At 39.9% G+C, this 15,311-nt stretch overlaps 1 long non-coding RNA gene across 1 annotated transcript; it reads right to left on the bottom strand.

Annotated features, from left to right (window-relative positions):
• Positions 1 to 6,527: 6,527 nt before the first annotated feature.
• On the bottom strand, positions 6,528 to 15,311 carry LOC133648927 (uncharacterized). Its single transcript, XR_009825949.1, has 3 exons — positions 15,276 to 15,311; positions 15,095 to 15,170; positions 6,528 to 7,289 (listed from the first exon to the last, which is right to left on the bottom strand). It is a non-coding gene; the product is annotated as an uncharacterized LOC133648927 (long non-coding RNA).

The following is a 15,311-nucleotide window of genomic DNA, read 5'->3' on the forward strand; positions in this document are numbered from 1 at the left end:
GGCAGCTGTGGCTACAAATGTAGCTTACCACCACCAGGTGTGAATGAATGATGGGTTCCCACTTCTCTGTGAGCGCTTTGAGTATCTAACAATAGAAAAGCGCGATATAAATCTAATCCATTATTATTATTATTATTTTATGACTTTTTTCTTAATACTTGTGTATGATTTTATTGTCATAATTTTATTGCATGATTTTTGTATCCCTTTAATTTGGGTAGCCAGGGACTGCAGATGGAAATTAGCTATTTAGCTATAATCTGGTACAGAACATATCTGTCTTTGAGCTTAATGTTTCTGTACATTGTCCCTTCAAATAAAGACTAAACTAAAACCGGTCAATCCTTGCTTCCTGGGGAAGATCTTCCCTGGCAAGCAATTGGTACTCCAGTACTTGTACCCGGAGGCTGGTCAGGTCCAATCGCAGCTGCGGCAGACTTTTTTTTTTTGAGGCGTGGCCTACAGCTCCGGCCGAATACCGGAAGTTTGTCGGGAGAAAATCACTGTCGGGAGGGGCGCTGAATATCGGGATTCTCCCGCTAAAAACGGGAGGGTTGGCAAGTATGAATGACTGTCACACACACACTAGGTGTGGTGAAATTTGTCCTCTGCATTTGACCCATCTCCTTGGGGAGCAGTGGGCAGCAGCGGCGCCGCGCCCGGAAATAATTTTGGTGATTTAACCCCCAATTCCAACCCTTGATGCTGAGTGCCAAGCAGGGAGGTAATGGGTCCCATTTTTATAGTCTTTGGTATGACTCGGCTGGGATTTGAACTCCAACCTACCGATCTCAGGGCGGACACTTGATCTGTAACCTGACTCTCGCCAGATCCTTGTAGTTCGCTGAGCTCCACACAAGGATCTGGGACTTCTCAAGAGGAGATGTATTTCAGAAGGCGGGGCCTTGTAAAAAAATAATTGTATGTGATTGGATAAACCCCTTGTCTGTTATTTTGAATGACGTGCTACTTCAACCACTCACATCGAAATCAACCTGTGACGCTGATGAGAGCGACGCTGTGAAATCAAAAAAAAACCAGCCGACATGTTGGGTAACGACAGAGCGAAAAGTTGGAGAACTTTTAATGAAAAAACGCAGCAATGTCAGTAGACGATCGATGTCGTTTGTGCAAAGAAAATATGCAGAATCAATGTCAGCACACGACTCCTTGCTGCATGCCGCCATTGTTGTTTGAATCAAACAGTCACTTCGGCACGACGTCACCTCTATGAAATCCCGCCCGGCAATCCTGATCGGTTCATTATTTTTTGCTATCTTGAAGGAGTTTGCATTGCCCTCGAACCGAGATCCTTGTGTGGAGCTCAGCGAACTACAAGGATCTGGCGAGAGTCACGTTAATTGATCTGTGCTCTGCAAGTTTGCCTTCGGGAAGATAGGCATTGATCCAAGATCATGTTAAAAGAGCACTGATTCTGTCACAGTTTTTTGGTGACGAACCCCAAGATGCAGAGATGATGGCAGGCATAGTGCGAGAAAACATGATTTAATTAAAATACTATGGCAAAAAACAAACAAGGGTACAAACAAAAGGCGCGCACAAGGCGGAGAACAAACTAGGCTATAAACTAAAATAGCACAAAGGCTAACTGTGGACAAGAAACAAAAACACTTACTGTGACACGAAGGAACTATGACTTGAGCGGAGTGGACAAAAGTAGACAGAGCTACAACGACAAATAGGTAGAAGCTACAGGTAGAAGTGACAATAATCCCGCAGTGACTGGAGGGCAGGACAGGTTTAAATAGCAGCTGGCTGACTGGAACCAGGTGTGGCCAGGTGCCAATCAGCCACAGCTGAGGGAACAAAACACTCAGGGAGATAATCAGGAAATAACCAAAATAAGAGTGCTGACAGGAAATAAAGACAGGAAACTAAGACAAACGCAGAGGAAAACTAAAAACTTGACCAAACTGTCAGGGACAACCCTGACAGTAGCCCCCCTTCCCATAACGGATACCAGACGTATAAGAAAATCCCCCCCACCCAAAATAAAAAAAACAGTCCAAAGTCAAGGGAGGGTGGAGGGAGGACAAGGAGGTGGGCTGCCAGGCCAAGTGTCCCCGCCAAAAGTCAGGTGGCGACGGCGAGTTGAACGCCGCCGCAATTGGCGAGGCGGCTCGACCGCCTGCGTGGGAGGACCCACCGGAGACGATGGTGGCGGCGACCCCTGCTGGCCCACCGGAGAGGGTGGTGGAGACCCCTGCTGGTCCACCGGAGAGGATGGTGGAGACCCCTGCTGGTCCACCGGAGAGGGTGGTGGAGACCCCTGCTGGTCCACCGGAGAGGGTGGTGGAGACCCCTGCTGGTCCACCGGAGAGGATGGTCCACCGGAGAGGATGGTGGAGACCCCTGCTGGTCCACCGGAGAGGGTGTTGGAGACCCCTGCTGGCCCACCGGAGAGGGTGGTGGAGACCCCTGCTGGTCCACCGGAGAGGGTGGTGGAGACCCCTGCTGGCCCACCGGAGAGGGTGGTGGAGACCCCTGCTGGTCCACCGGAGAAGTGGTGGAGACCCCTGCTGGTCCACCAGAGAGGATGGTGGCGTCTGCTGGTCAACCGGAGAGGATGGCGCCGTCTGTTGCAGACCCCTCGGAGATGATGGCGCCATCTCTTGCAGACCCACTGGGGTGAGTAGCTGTGCCTCCCCAGCTGCACAGCTACTCATAAATCCCCCCCCAAGGGACAGATCTCAGACGTCCCCAGATAGGCCCACAAACGACAGGGGTGGGTGGGAGAGGGCTTGAAAAGCGGCCAAACTTTTCTTTAAATTAGCCATTAGTTCTAAAGCCTTGTTAAGCCTCTCTGCCATGGACATCTCTGCGAGGTTTGTGTTAGGCGGGATTATTCTGTCACAGTTTTTTGGTGACGAACCCCAAGATGCAGAGATGATGGCAGGCATAGTGCGAGAAAACATGATTTAATTAAAATACTATGGCAAAAAAAAAAACAAGGGTACAAACAAAAGGCGCGCACAAGGCGGAGAACAAACTAGGCTATAAACTAAAATAGCACAAAGGCTAACTGTGGACAAGAAACAAAAACACTTAACTGTGACACGAAGGAACTATGACTTGAGCGGAGTGGACAAAAGTAGACAGAGCTACAACGACAAATAGGTAGAAGCTACAGGTAGAAGTGACAATAATCCCGCAGTGACTGGAGGGCAGGACAGGTTTAAATAGCAGCTGGCTGACTGGCACCAGGTGTGGCCAGGTGCCAATCAGCCACAGCTGAGGGAACAAAACACTCAGGGAGATAATCAGGAAATAACCAAAATAAGAGTGCTGACAGGAAATAAAGACAGGAAACTAAGACAAACGCAGAGGAAAACTAAAAACTTGACCAAACTGTCAGGGACAACCCTGACAGATTAATTTTATCAATATTAGAAAAAGAAATTGGATTTAAGAACGGCAGACTTTCTATAAAGTTGAACACTTTTAAAAATAAAGACGGTAAACGTTAAAGGGGAACTGCGCTTTTTTTGGAATTTTACTTTTCGTTCAAAATCATTATGAAAGACATGACGATGTATGTTATTTTTTAATTTATTTTTAACATTAAATAAATGCGATCAAAAGGGGGCTTACAATGGTACCTTTAGGAGCAGTGCAATTCCGCCTACAAAGCTCTTAAACAAACATCCAAACACCTCCATTAGGGTTTTATATTTAGTACATGATGTAAGTATATATGTAATGTAGTAAGGTGAACATTTATACAAATATTTAATATTTACTTACTTTGCTCATTTTAAGCTTACGTGGTGCATTAATTTTAAAAACGCATAACGTTTGCTTTTTTTTTTCTTCTCATCAGTGATTATTACTTACTGCAGACTTCATGAAAGCCAACAAAAATAATAAAACATCACTTACTATAAAAGGTCTGCTGTCATTAGGGTGCCGACTGCTAGGATGTTCATTTATTCCCATTTATTTACAACTTAGAATGCATAAAAAAAGAAAAACATATATGTTCATGTCTTATATAGGGATTGTGAATGAAAGACAGCACATCTCTCTCTCATTTTTGCGCATTTCCAGTATGACTGATCTGATAGTATGGTCAGAGAGCAGAAGTGTTTCTCCATTGACGTCTATCTACGGAAATTACCAAAGATGTACGGAGTGGAATATTCAAAATGGCTAATTAAGTTTGTGGCATTTTGTGATGTTTATGGTTTATAGATACGGTTTAATGGATACAATGAAACACAATTAAGCATATAAAGTCAACTTGATTGTCCACTCTACTGGTACTTTAAATGGGTTTTTTGCATGTACTACTGGCATTATGTTTCCATGGAAACACTAATTTCCCTCCACATTCATGTTAGTGTTATTGTGTCTGGAATGATCCAAACGCAAAAAAAATGCATCAATTGAATTTGTTTTGATTAGCCCCTTAAATCATTCAGTATCTATAAAATAATAAAATTATATTGCTTAAAAGACAACATGTCTAATATTTTGAATTTATGACAGTCTATATTTCTTCACTCACACACATAGGACAAAGGATTCTCTGCCCAGCTGATTTTGCAGCGCTGTCCCCTCCTGCAGAACAGTTTTAGTCTTCATAAATCAAATTGCACATGCTCAATGATATGTATACATTTTCTCCTCCCAGTATTGTGGCCGTTCTGATGATCATCACATATTCTGCTTCATCATGAAGACAGTCACACTAAATGGTTTGTGCTCCTTATTTGGCTCACTTATAAGACACAATCCTCTGCTCATGACCTTAGTAGATCAGCTTTGCGTATGCTATTATGTTTGCACGTGTTTTAGGATATGCAAACCTTTAGTAGATCAGGCCCTTAATACAAACCCCGTTTCCATATGAGTTAGGGAATTGTGTTAGATGTAAATATAAACGTAATACAATGATTTGCAAATCCTTTTCAACCCATATTCAATTGAATGCACTACAAAGACAAGATATTTGATGTTCAAACTCATAAACTTTTTTTTTTTTTTGCAAATAATAATTAACTTAGAATTTCATGGCTGCAACACGTGCCAAGGTAGTTGGGAAAGGGCATGTTCACCACTGTGTTACATGGCCTTTCCTTTTAACAACACTCAGTAAACGTTTGGGAACTGAGGAGACACATTTTTTAAGCTTCTCAGGTGGAATTCTTTCCCATTCTTGCTTGATGTACAGCTTAAGTTGTTCAACAGTCCGGGGGTCTCCGTTGTGGTATTTTAGGCTTCATAATGCGCCACACATTTTCAATGGGAGACAGGTCTGGACTACAGGCAGGCCAGTCTAGTACCCGCACTCTTTTACTATGAAGCCACGTTGATGTAACACGTGGCTTGGCATTGTCTTGCTGAAATAAGCAGGGGCGTCCATGGTAACGTTGCTTGGATGGCAACATATGTTGCTTCAAAACCTGTATGTACCTTTCAGCATTAATGGCGCCTTCACAGATGTGTAAGTTACCCATGTCTTGGGCACTAATACACCCCCATACCATCACAGATGCTGGCTTTTCAACTTTGCGCCTATAACAATCCGGATGGTTCTTTTCCTCTTTGGTCTGGAGGACACGACGTCCGACGTCCACAGTTTCCAAAAACAATTTGAAATGTGGACTCGTCAGACCACAGAACACTTTTCCACTTTGTATCAGTCCATCTTAGATGAGCTCAGGCCCAGCGAAGCCGACGGCGTTTCTGGGTGTTTTTGATAAACGGTTTTCACCTTGCATAGGAGAGTTTTAACTTGCACTTACAGATGTAGCGACCAACTGTAGTTACTGACAGTGGGTTTCTGAAGTGTTCCTGAGCCCATGTGGTGATATCCTTTACACACTGATGTCGCTTGTTGATGCAGTACAGCCTGAGGGATCGAAGGTCACGGGCTTAGCTGCTTACGTGCAGTGATTTTTCCAGATTCTCTGAACCCTTTGATGATATTACAGACCGTAGATGGTGAAATCCCTAAATTCCTTGCAATAGCTGGTTGAGAAAGGTTTTTCTTAAACTGTTCAACAATTTGCTCACGCATTTGTTGACAAAGTGGTGACTCTCGCCCCATCCTTGTTTGTGAATGACTGAGCATTTCATGGAATCTACTTTTATACCCAATCATGGCACCCACCTGTTCCCAATTTGCCTGTTCACCTGTGGGATGTTCCAAATAAGTGTTTGATGAGCATTCCTCAACTTTATCAGTATTTATTGCCACCTTTCCCAACTTCTTTGTCACGTGTTGCTGGCATCAAATTCTAAAGTTAATGATTATTTGCAAAAAAAAATTTGTTATCAGTTTGAACATCAAATATGTTGTCTTTGTAGCATATTCAATTGAATATGGGTTGAAAATGATTTGCAAATCATTGTATTCCGTTTATATTTACATCTAACACAATTTCCCAACTCATATGGAAACGGGGTTTGTATGTTAGAACAGAAATATGAGAATATGTATCTGAGTGTGACCGTCTTTTGTTTTGTTTTTTCGAGAGGCACACTTGTAAACCTAATTTTACTTGGTGTTACAATACAGTGATTAATTTTCACTGAGTGGTCCAATTGAGATAACATTTTTGGTAATATAATTTCAGTCAAAGGGTTTGGAGAAGGCATAAAAAAATCATTTTTGAAAAAGTGTATGACACACAGTACATTCAAATGTCGACATTAAAGATGCCTCATTTGAGAGTGTGTGTTTCATCTGCTTTATTTCAGAGTGGTTAGGAAGTATCTGTAGAGTGACATGCCCTCATTGTAGCTAAATGTCCTGACCTGCACGTGTAGACACCAGCAGCCCCTCAGCGGTGAAGTAGCATGTTGCCAGATTGCCATTGATAATCAAGTGGGCCTCGTCATGAGGCTAAGAGATATTTTATGGCCCACACCTTGTTAAAACAGCAAAGCAAAGTCATTACTCCATTTGTTAGGCACTGTGTGTTGCCTGTTCAGAGAGGCCCCCGGTGAGAGAAGGAACTCGCCCCGCAGGATGCTTGAGTGGAGATCAATAGGCCCAATGTTTGAGTCATCAGCCAAGCCTGAGATGTTTGGGGATTCATCACTTTTGTTTTTGTTTATTCAAGTATCAGGTTAATCTGCTTTAGAAAAGTCTGCAAGAGGCCTGACCTCTTCCCAAAAGCTACAAACCGACCCCCTCCCCGCGCCTTCGCCACTGTTGACAGCTCAGCGTGTCCATACTGTGCGGGGAAAATCCAGCAATGTATGCTTTATCTCTTTGGATGTGTTAGCTATCTGATGGCTTCAAGGACTGAAGGATTCGCCTGCGGGATGAAAAGAGGCAGATTAAGTCCTTTGTTGACACTTGTAGCTGTTTTCTTTATGTGGTACTTATAAATTAATGACTTGCATTTCACAATACTCTTCTTTTTTTGTTTTATCTCCGTGCAGGGAATTCTCTTTGACGACTTTAGGCACTTCCACTAATTTCTGGAGGATTTTTATCATCGTCAGACGTACAAGTTTGCCAATCACTACATTGGTCAAGGTGAGGTCAAACCCTTTGTTTGACGTCTAATCTCTAAAATCTGCTGCAACATCTGCTTGTCTGGGAGGACTACAGGAGCATAAATGGAAGCGTTGAATACATCCCTCAAACAATTACATCTGTAAATCATTATGTACAGTGCAACTCTCTCTAACATTTTTGTAAACCTACAAGTATAAGACGGCATTAGTAGTAACTACATTAGTAGTTGTATATGTTAAATATTATATATAAATAAGATGACTGGCCTGCGATAAAGTGGCGACTTGTCCAGGGTGTACCCTGACTCACGCCCAAATGCAGCTGGGATAGGCTCCAGCCACCCCTGTGACTCCAATAGGGGGCAAGCGGTAGAAAATGGATGGATGGAAGATGACTGGCGTTCATGGCTGTCACTCACAGCTGTTTTGTACACAAGAACACACTCGGAGAGCGTTCACACACACACAAAAGCAGTCTCAGAGAAGCGACTAACAATTTCGAGTCATGCTAGATTTTAATATTTTGTGTCTACGCTCTAGTATTTATGTTAGAACAATATACAAGCCTACAGCCAGGGGGCAGCAATGCTTAATTTAATCAACAGGCTGCCTGTTCTACACAGTAGAGGTAGTAAGTGCACAGGGACACGTCTACAGTAATGAGATGGAGAAGTTTGTGAGAGGATTGAAAGAAAAAAGGAGTCGTATGAAAATATTATCAAATTCTCAATAGTAATTTAATTCAGGGGGGTCGCATAAATTCTGTTATGGTCATGACAGAAAATAGTTGAGAAGCACTGGGCTATATATTAAATGATAGCTAACATTAGTAGCTACATTTTGACAAATCGCTGTCATTGGCTGACAACAAACATAACTATACCAGGATTTTGATGCGTTTGTGTGTGTGTAATTTATTGTCTATGCACGGCCACTCTTTCCCCCCACTTTGAACTCTGCACTTTATAAAAGGCTGCGGCTAATTTATGAATGTTTTCTAGTTCACAAGCTTCACGTGCCATCAATAAATTAAGCCTCGTCACATAAGACTAATGAATTTGCTGCCACGGTGGACCAATGAAGTTGTTCACATTAAATCAAACACACATAAATAGTACACAATAGATAAATGAAAATAAATAAATACCTTAAATGCACTCACACAATCATACGGTCAGCCACTTAGCACATAAGGGACTCACCTTCATCAATACACAATGAAATACACGCGACGCAGCTCCAAAGCCGAAAGCGATCCCTCGAACCCGGCAATCGAAAAAGGAAACGGCCGTTGCACGGTGCAGAATTCCACCAGCCCTAAAGGCCGATCTGCCACTATCTTTATAAGTGCCTGTTGTTTATTGCTGCCAATTTGTATTAATCACAGCTTCTTAAAAGTAAAATACACTTCAAAAGTGGAGCAAAAGGCTCCACAACAGGGGTGTCAAACGTACGGCTTTATCCAGGCTGTGAGATGAGTTTGCAAAGTATAAGTGAGCTGACATTTTTTAATATAAAAACAACGCTGTTCTAAATGTGTCCACTGGATGTCACTATAGCAATTCTTTGTATTCCCTGCCTTGAGAGAGTGCATGACTTCAGAGGTAGCGGAGATATGTGCCATGTGAAGATAGGAGGCAACACTTCCGTGTTTGGACATTATGTATGTACGCTACTTATTAGGGATAGTATTGATACAAAATGTGGATTTGACAATCATGTTTTGATTGTCAAATATGTTGTTGTTAATGTAACCTGTGACATTTGCTAACCCCCAAAAAATGCTTTTGATAATCTGTACATTTTGTTTTGTACTTGTGACTGCAAGGGGACACATTTTCTTGGCGTACATATGCTGAAACAATGTGTATCCTCTTCTAACTTCAGGTGTGAATAAAGAAATGAGTCCAAACTCACACGTTTTGTTGTAGGTGATGTTACATATGTACAGAATAAACCACCTGATGTTAGTACATCAGTTGAGAAAAATTTGTAATTTACATTTAATAATATCTTGTAATTTGATTGGGATATATTATTCATTTCATCTTCTGATTGTTAAAAAAAATTAACCCCAATGGAAGCATTTTAAAACTCTACCAGACTCAATTTCACCTATTTGACTGATGAACATGATCACATAATTTATTCAGAAAGCATAAATAACGACAAATGAAGATAGAATACTATTAATTGCAACATGTAAGTGTAAAAAATATATAATGACTTGTACATTTTCAGAATGTGCAATCTATGCTATTTTTCTACCTACAAAACTCTGAAGTTGTCTTTTATTTATTTATATTTTTTAAGTTATAATGCCATGATTTTACCACTTGGGAATAGATTTTCATCTATGTGGCCCCTGAGCTAGAATAAGTTTGACATATAACAAAAAGAAATAAACGCCATCTATTGTTTCTGATGTCTACTTTAAATGTATCTTAAAACTACAAACATATTTTAATGTGTGTAGTATGTGGGTAAGAAGTGGTAATACAGAATGTGATTAAATATATAGTACTATAAGGTATTTACAACCTAAATTCATTTTTTACCCCTCAATAAAGTGGTACTGTAGTCTTGCCCAATACTTCTGAAATTATACTACCACCTAGCGGCCTAAAGAAGAAAATTCATCAAAATAAATAAAATAATAAAATGGTGCCTAGTAGTATCCCAGTATTTTTGGCAAGAGTCCTTGACAAAGTTAATTATAAACAAGAACAATTACATTTAAAATTATAACACCATGCTCAATGTATTTACAGTAAATTGTCCTTGAGCTGTACTCTTGTCATAGAAATGAAGAATGCTTCACTCATTTTTGGTTAACGCAAAATTCTGCTTTTAGACATGTTGCTTGTCATACCTTTACACATGACATTGGTAATTGGCATGTGTTCCTAGTTTGACGACATCTAAAGGATTAACTCCACAAATGTGCTCTCTTTTGACACCAAAAAAGGGTACCAGTGATGACAAAGAGAAAGTGGGATTATAACCGTAGATAACGATGTCGGAAAGGAGATGTAGAGCAGTATAATTTATGAAGTATCTCCAATAAAACTATTTTATCAAGCAAGTCCCACGTTGAACTTACACTTAATTAAATGTGCTGTTCTTACACATACATGTACTCATTGCAACAATACTTATAGCATACAGCGCCACGAACAACTAGCTGACAGTGTTGATCTGCAAATGTCTTTCTGTTCCACCTCTATTATGTCAGGACTCTCCATGGAAAAATAGTGTTACTTTATTTGAGTTTTCATATTTAGTTTTATTATAAAGTACAGCGGTTGACTTATTTTTACATTTGTATGTTAAGAATGTGAAAATGTTACTTAAAACATTGCATGTATAGTAAATTAAAATTTTTACAACAACAGGAGCTTGAGTCTGCAATTGGACATTGGATTATTTAATTGTATCTATTAACATCCATATCCTTCCAATGCATGTTTAAGACAATAAGATTATATTTTTACTTTAACAGTGTATCTTGTTCTATCATGTTATTCTGCTTTTGTACAAAGCTGATTCTGCAGGTCTTCAGGGTTTAATTTTTTTTTTTTTAAATCAACATCCTGCTGTTGGCTCTGCTGTCCTTTGCATTCACAAACGTTGGGCAGTTTCCTTCATTACAGAATGTAAAACCCTTTACTAGCCCCGGGACACAGCAGTCCTAAATACACTAAGCAATGTCAAATATTGGTCGGTTGGTTGGTTGGTTGAAGTTTAATTCAAATATTACTCACAAAATTAAACATTAATTCCAGTCATAAAGACGGATTCCATTGTAGCTTTATTATCATATCATAAACAAATATGTTTGTCTTTTTTAACTGAAGTGGCCAGTTATGTTTTCATCTTGAAGACAAAATATTAATAATATTAATCATCTGCAGGGTGAGTGTAATCAAAGAATAATGATCCCAGATATAAACATATCACTTACAAAATAGAAATATAGACATATACACAAGAATCAAACCTAACAAATCAAGCATAATCTGTTTCTGGTTGTCCTATGTTTTTTGTTCCCCTCATGGTGCTCATTTGTGTTCTGACTCAGTTATCCTGACCTTTGTTTCCTCCAATCAGCTCCCTCCTACTGCGTGTTTGCATAGTTCAGGTGTAGTGGGTTGTCTAGTTAGTCTGTGTTTTTAGTTCTTAGTTTTCTGTCTAGAGTCTTTATCTGGTTGTCAAATGTTGTTTATTGTAAGACCTGCTCCAAAGCTATAGTCGTTATTTCCATGCTCCTTCTGTAGTTTTGTTTCTGAACTTGCAGATTAGTCATTCCTGTTCCTCTATGTGGTACTTTTTAATCTTGAATTTGGATAAAGCTTTATTGTAGCAGCACTCCACTGTTTCTTTTTCCTGCTTTGCAAATGGGTCCACCTCACCTTGCCGTCACAGCCTGACTGACATTAAGTTTCTATATTTTCATTTAGTACGATAATATTGTTTGTATAGAGATGCACATTGCCAGTATATCACAACAAGTAAGCTTAGGCTAAAAATGTATGTCCTAAAGCAGGGGTGTCCATATTAAATTTAGCCCGCGAGACAACAGTGCGAGTTCAATTTCAGTAAGCAACCTGGCCGTGCAGTTTTTTCATTTTCAAATTGAGTACCATGGGGTCTGACAGGTGGCAATATGTCACAATTTTCTGGACAATGTAAGAAAAACAGGCCAGTGAACATGATGTGTACAATCTTCATGTCACACGCAACAACATTTATTCTTATGACCCAATCCAAACAACCTTTCCTAGTTATGGTGCAGAAAGAAAATTCCACCAGCACAAAAAGTCAACACACATGGTCACACATAACACAACCTGCTCATTCAACTTTGTGGATATTATAAAAACGTCCCATCACCATAATTTTTTTTTTTTAATTACACCCAAATTTTTTGCAAGGCGTGATTTGAAAAATGCAAAACATGCTCTCCATGCTTATCCTTGTTTGACTTTTAGCTGCTTGATATTTCTGATTGATTACAAAGCTTTAAAGAGGTTATCACAGAAGTAAACAAGGTAGGAGTTGAACTTTCATATACTCTAAATGTTCAATTATAATAATTGTTAATTATATATCCATAATATTTGTATAATATGTAAACACACACACACATATATATGTATTCATATATATATATATATATATATATATATATATATATATATATATATATATATATATATATATATATATATATATATATATATATATGTATTCATATATATATATATATATATATATATATATATATATATATATATATATATATATACACACACACATATATTTATTTATATAGACAGCGTAGGATTGATTTCTGTATAACAGAGCTCAGTGCGTTAGTGTAGAGCGTGGTATATAGTAGTAAAAGAAAGAGACAAATGGACTGCAGGTTAATCTCAACAAGCCTGTTCCGTGGTTACCCACTCATCAGGAGATTTAATGAGAATGTGCTTTACCATCGCTTAAATACAAAGTGCGCAGAGTGGTTTACATAATGGTAATGGCCTAATCTAATTTATTCAGTGCAGACTCTAACGACAGTTTGTGTTGCACAAAAGGGCTTTGTTCCTGGCATGAGGATCCGAGCTCGTTTCGTTAGTTGAACATGGAAAGTTCTCGGTGGCAGATAATCAGGAACTTCTCTTTGAGACATAGGTTGCATCTTTTACTGGAACTTCTGTACGGCTTGTGTGATGATAGTATGCGCCAGGAAATAGAGCGTTCAATGTTGTTGTACTTCAGGTTCCAGATGTGCTTCCTGCGTTTGGTAGAATTTCTGTGTTTGGCGTGGCAGAATGAGGCGGTGTGTTTCCTATATCTTGTTTTGAAGTTGTTTTCCGATAATCCACTGTACGTGTCCGTCTTGTTGTATTTGCACCTAACTGTGGCTTGGTAAATGACTGATGATTGCAAGCAGTTTCCGTTGAGTGGGCAAGCGTTCTTTTGTCGACAGTTGCATGTCTTGTTTGCTTCTGACGTAGTTGCGGTGGTGGTATCGTTTGCTTGTGGAGGTGTTAATATATGTTTGTTGTGGTTACTCCGGCCGAGTCAAAGACTATAAAAATGGGACCCATTACCTCCCTGCTTGGCACTTAGCATCAAGGGTTAAATCACCAAAATGATTTCCCGGGCGTGGCCACCGCTGCTGGTCACTGCTCTCCTCACCTCCCAGGGGGTGAGGGTGATGGGTCAAATGCAGAGGATAATCTCACCATTTGTGACAATCATTGGTACTTTAACTTTTTAACTTTAACTTTATTATAACAAATTGCGTTTTATTTAGTGCATGTGCCTCACAATACGAAGGTCCTGAGTAGTCCTGAATTCAATCCCGGGCTCGGGATCTTTCTGTGTGGGGTTTGCATGTTCTCCCCGTGACTGTGTGGGTTCCCTGCGGGTGCTCCAGCTTCCTCCCACTGCCAAAGACATGCACCTGGGATTAGGTTGATTGGCAACACTAAATTGGCCCTAGTGTGTGAATGTGAGTGTGAATGTTGTCTGTCTATCTGTGTTGGTCCTGTGATGAGGTGGCGACTTGTCCAGGGTGTACCCCGCCTTCCGCCCGAATGCAGCTGAGATAGGGCTCCAGCACCCCCCGCGAGTCCGCGACCCCAAAAAGGGACAAGCGGTACAAAATGGATGGATGGATGGATGTTGTTCATAATGTTACATTAATATTGTTACATGTATTACATTGTTTACAAACAGGGAATAACTCATTGGACACAGGAGTGCTCTGGGGACATAAACCCAAATAATTTTATTAAGGGCCATTTTTGTTTTTGTTTACTTACTTTCCTTTATTCGCGACCCCAAAGGGAATAAGCGGTAGAAAATGGATGGATGGATGGTTTTGCAATATCCTACAAACAAATGCAATTGTGATTATGATAATTTGAGTATTTGTACACTGTCACTTTATATTCTTAAATTGCTCACAAATACTTATTTTTATCAATTTAAATGCAAATTAAAGGCAAAGGCAATTGTCGGATCGATACCAAATGTGTAGTATCGCCCACTTCTATTGACTAAACCAGTGGTTCTTAACCTGGGTTCGATCGAACCCTCCGCCACGGAAGTAAAGACACATTCGACTTATCGTGTAAATAAAAACGTCTCCCTATCGGCGTATTATGGATACCCCCAAACAATGTTCCCTCTAATTTTCCATCTCATTTGCAGGTTGTTTGATTGATCGATTTAAACTTTTACTAGCAGATTGCAAAGGGAGAGAATACATTATATGAAAAAGTACAGTTTACACAGTGTAGCAGCCCACTTGGATTAATGACACAAGATGCAGAGAGTTCGACTGGGGCAACTTTAATTCTCTCCTCCTTTTCTCCTCACAATTTTGACACCGTGAAAACTATGAAGATGGACAGAAAATACAAATGCCATCGTACCATATTTCCACAAATAATGCATAAATCATGTTTACATTTTTAAACTTATAAACAAATCTTTTTTAGTAAATAAAATAATTACATTTTCCCGTTTGTTTTAAATTAAATGAACCACTTGTTTTACAATAAATAAACCATTTGTCTCCTCCTACCTTTTTCCGCTTCCAAGGGCGCTAAGTTTGCTCAGCTAGTTAGCCTAGCTTCCACACACAGCTCGTAGTGACTCTCCTTAAATGTGACATATATACAACACAAACACGAGGCACAATAAAATAACCTCTCACAAATGTTCACACATAATATGAGAAATATATCTTTGTCAGCATGTTTTACCAGTCCTGGAGTAACATGAGTATGTTGTTGTCAGAC

This window comes from Entelurus aequoreus, linkage group LG04 (assembly GCF_033978785.1).
Source record: "Entelurus aequoreus isolate RoL-2023_Sb linkage group LG04, RoL_Eaeq_v1.1, whole genome shotgun sequence".
Taxonomy (NCBI): Eukaryota; Metazoa; Chordata; class Actinopteri; order Syngnathiformes; family Syngnathidae; genus Entelurus; species Entelurus aequoreus.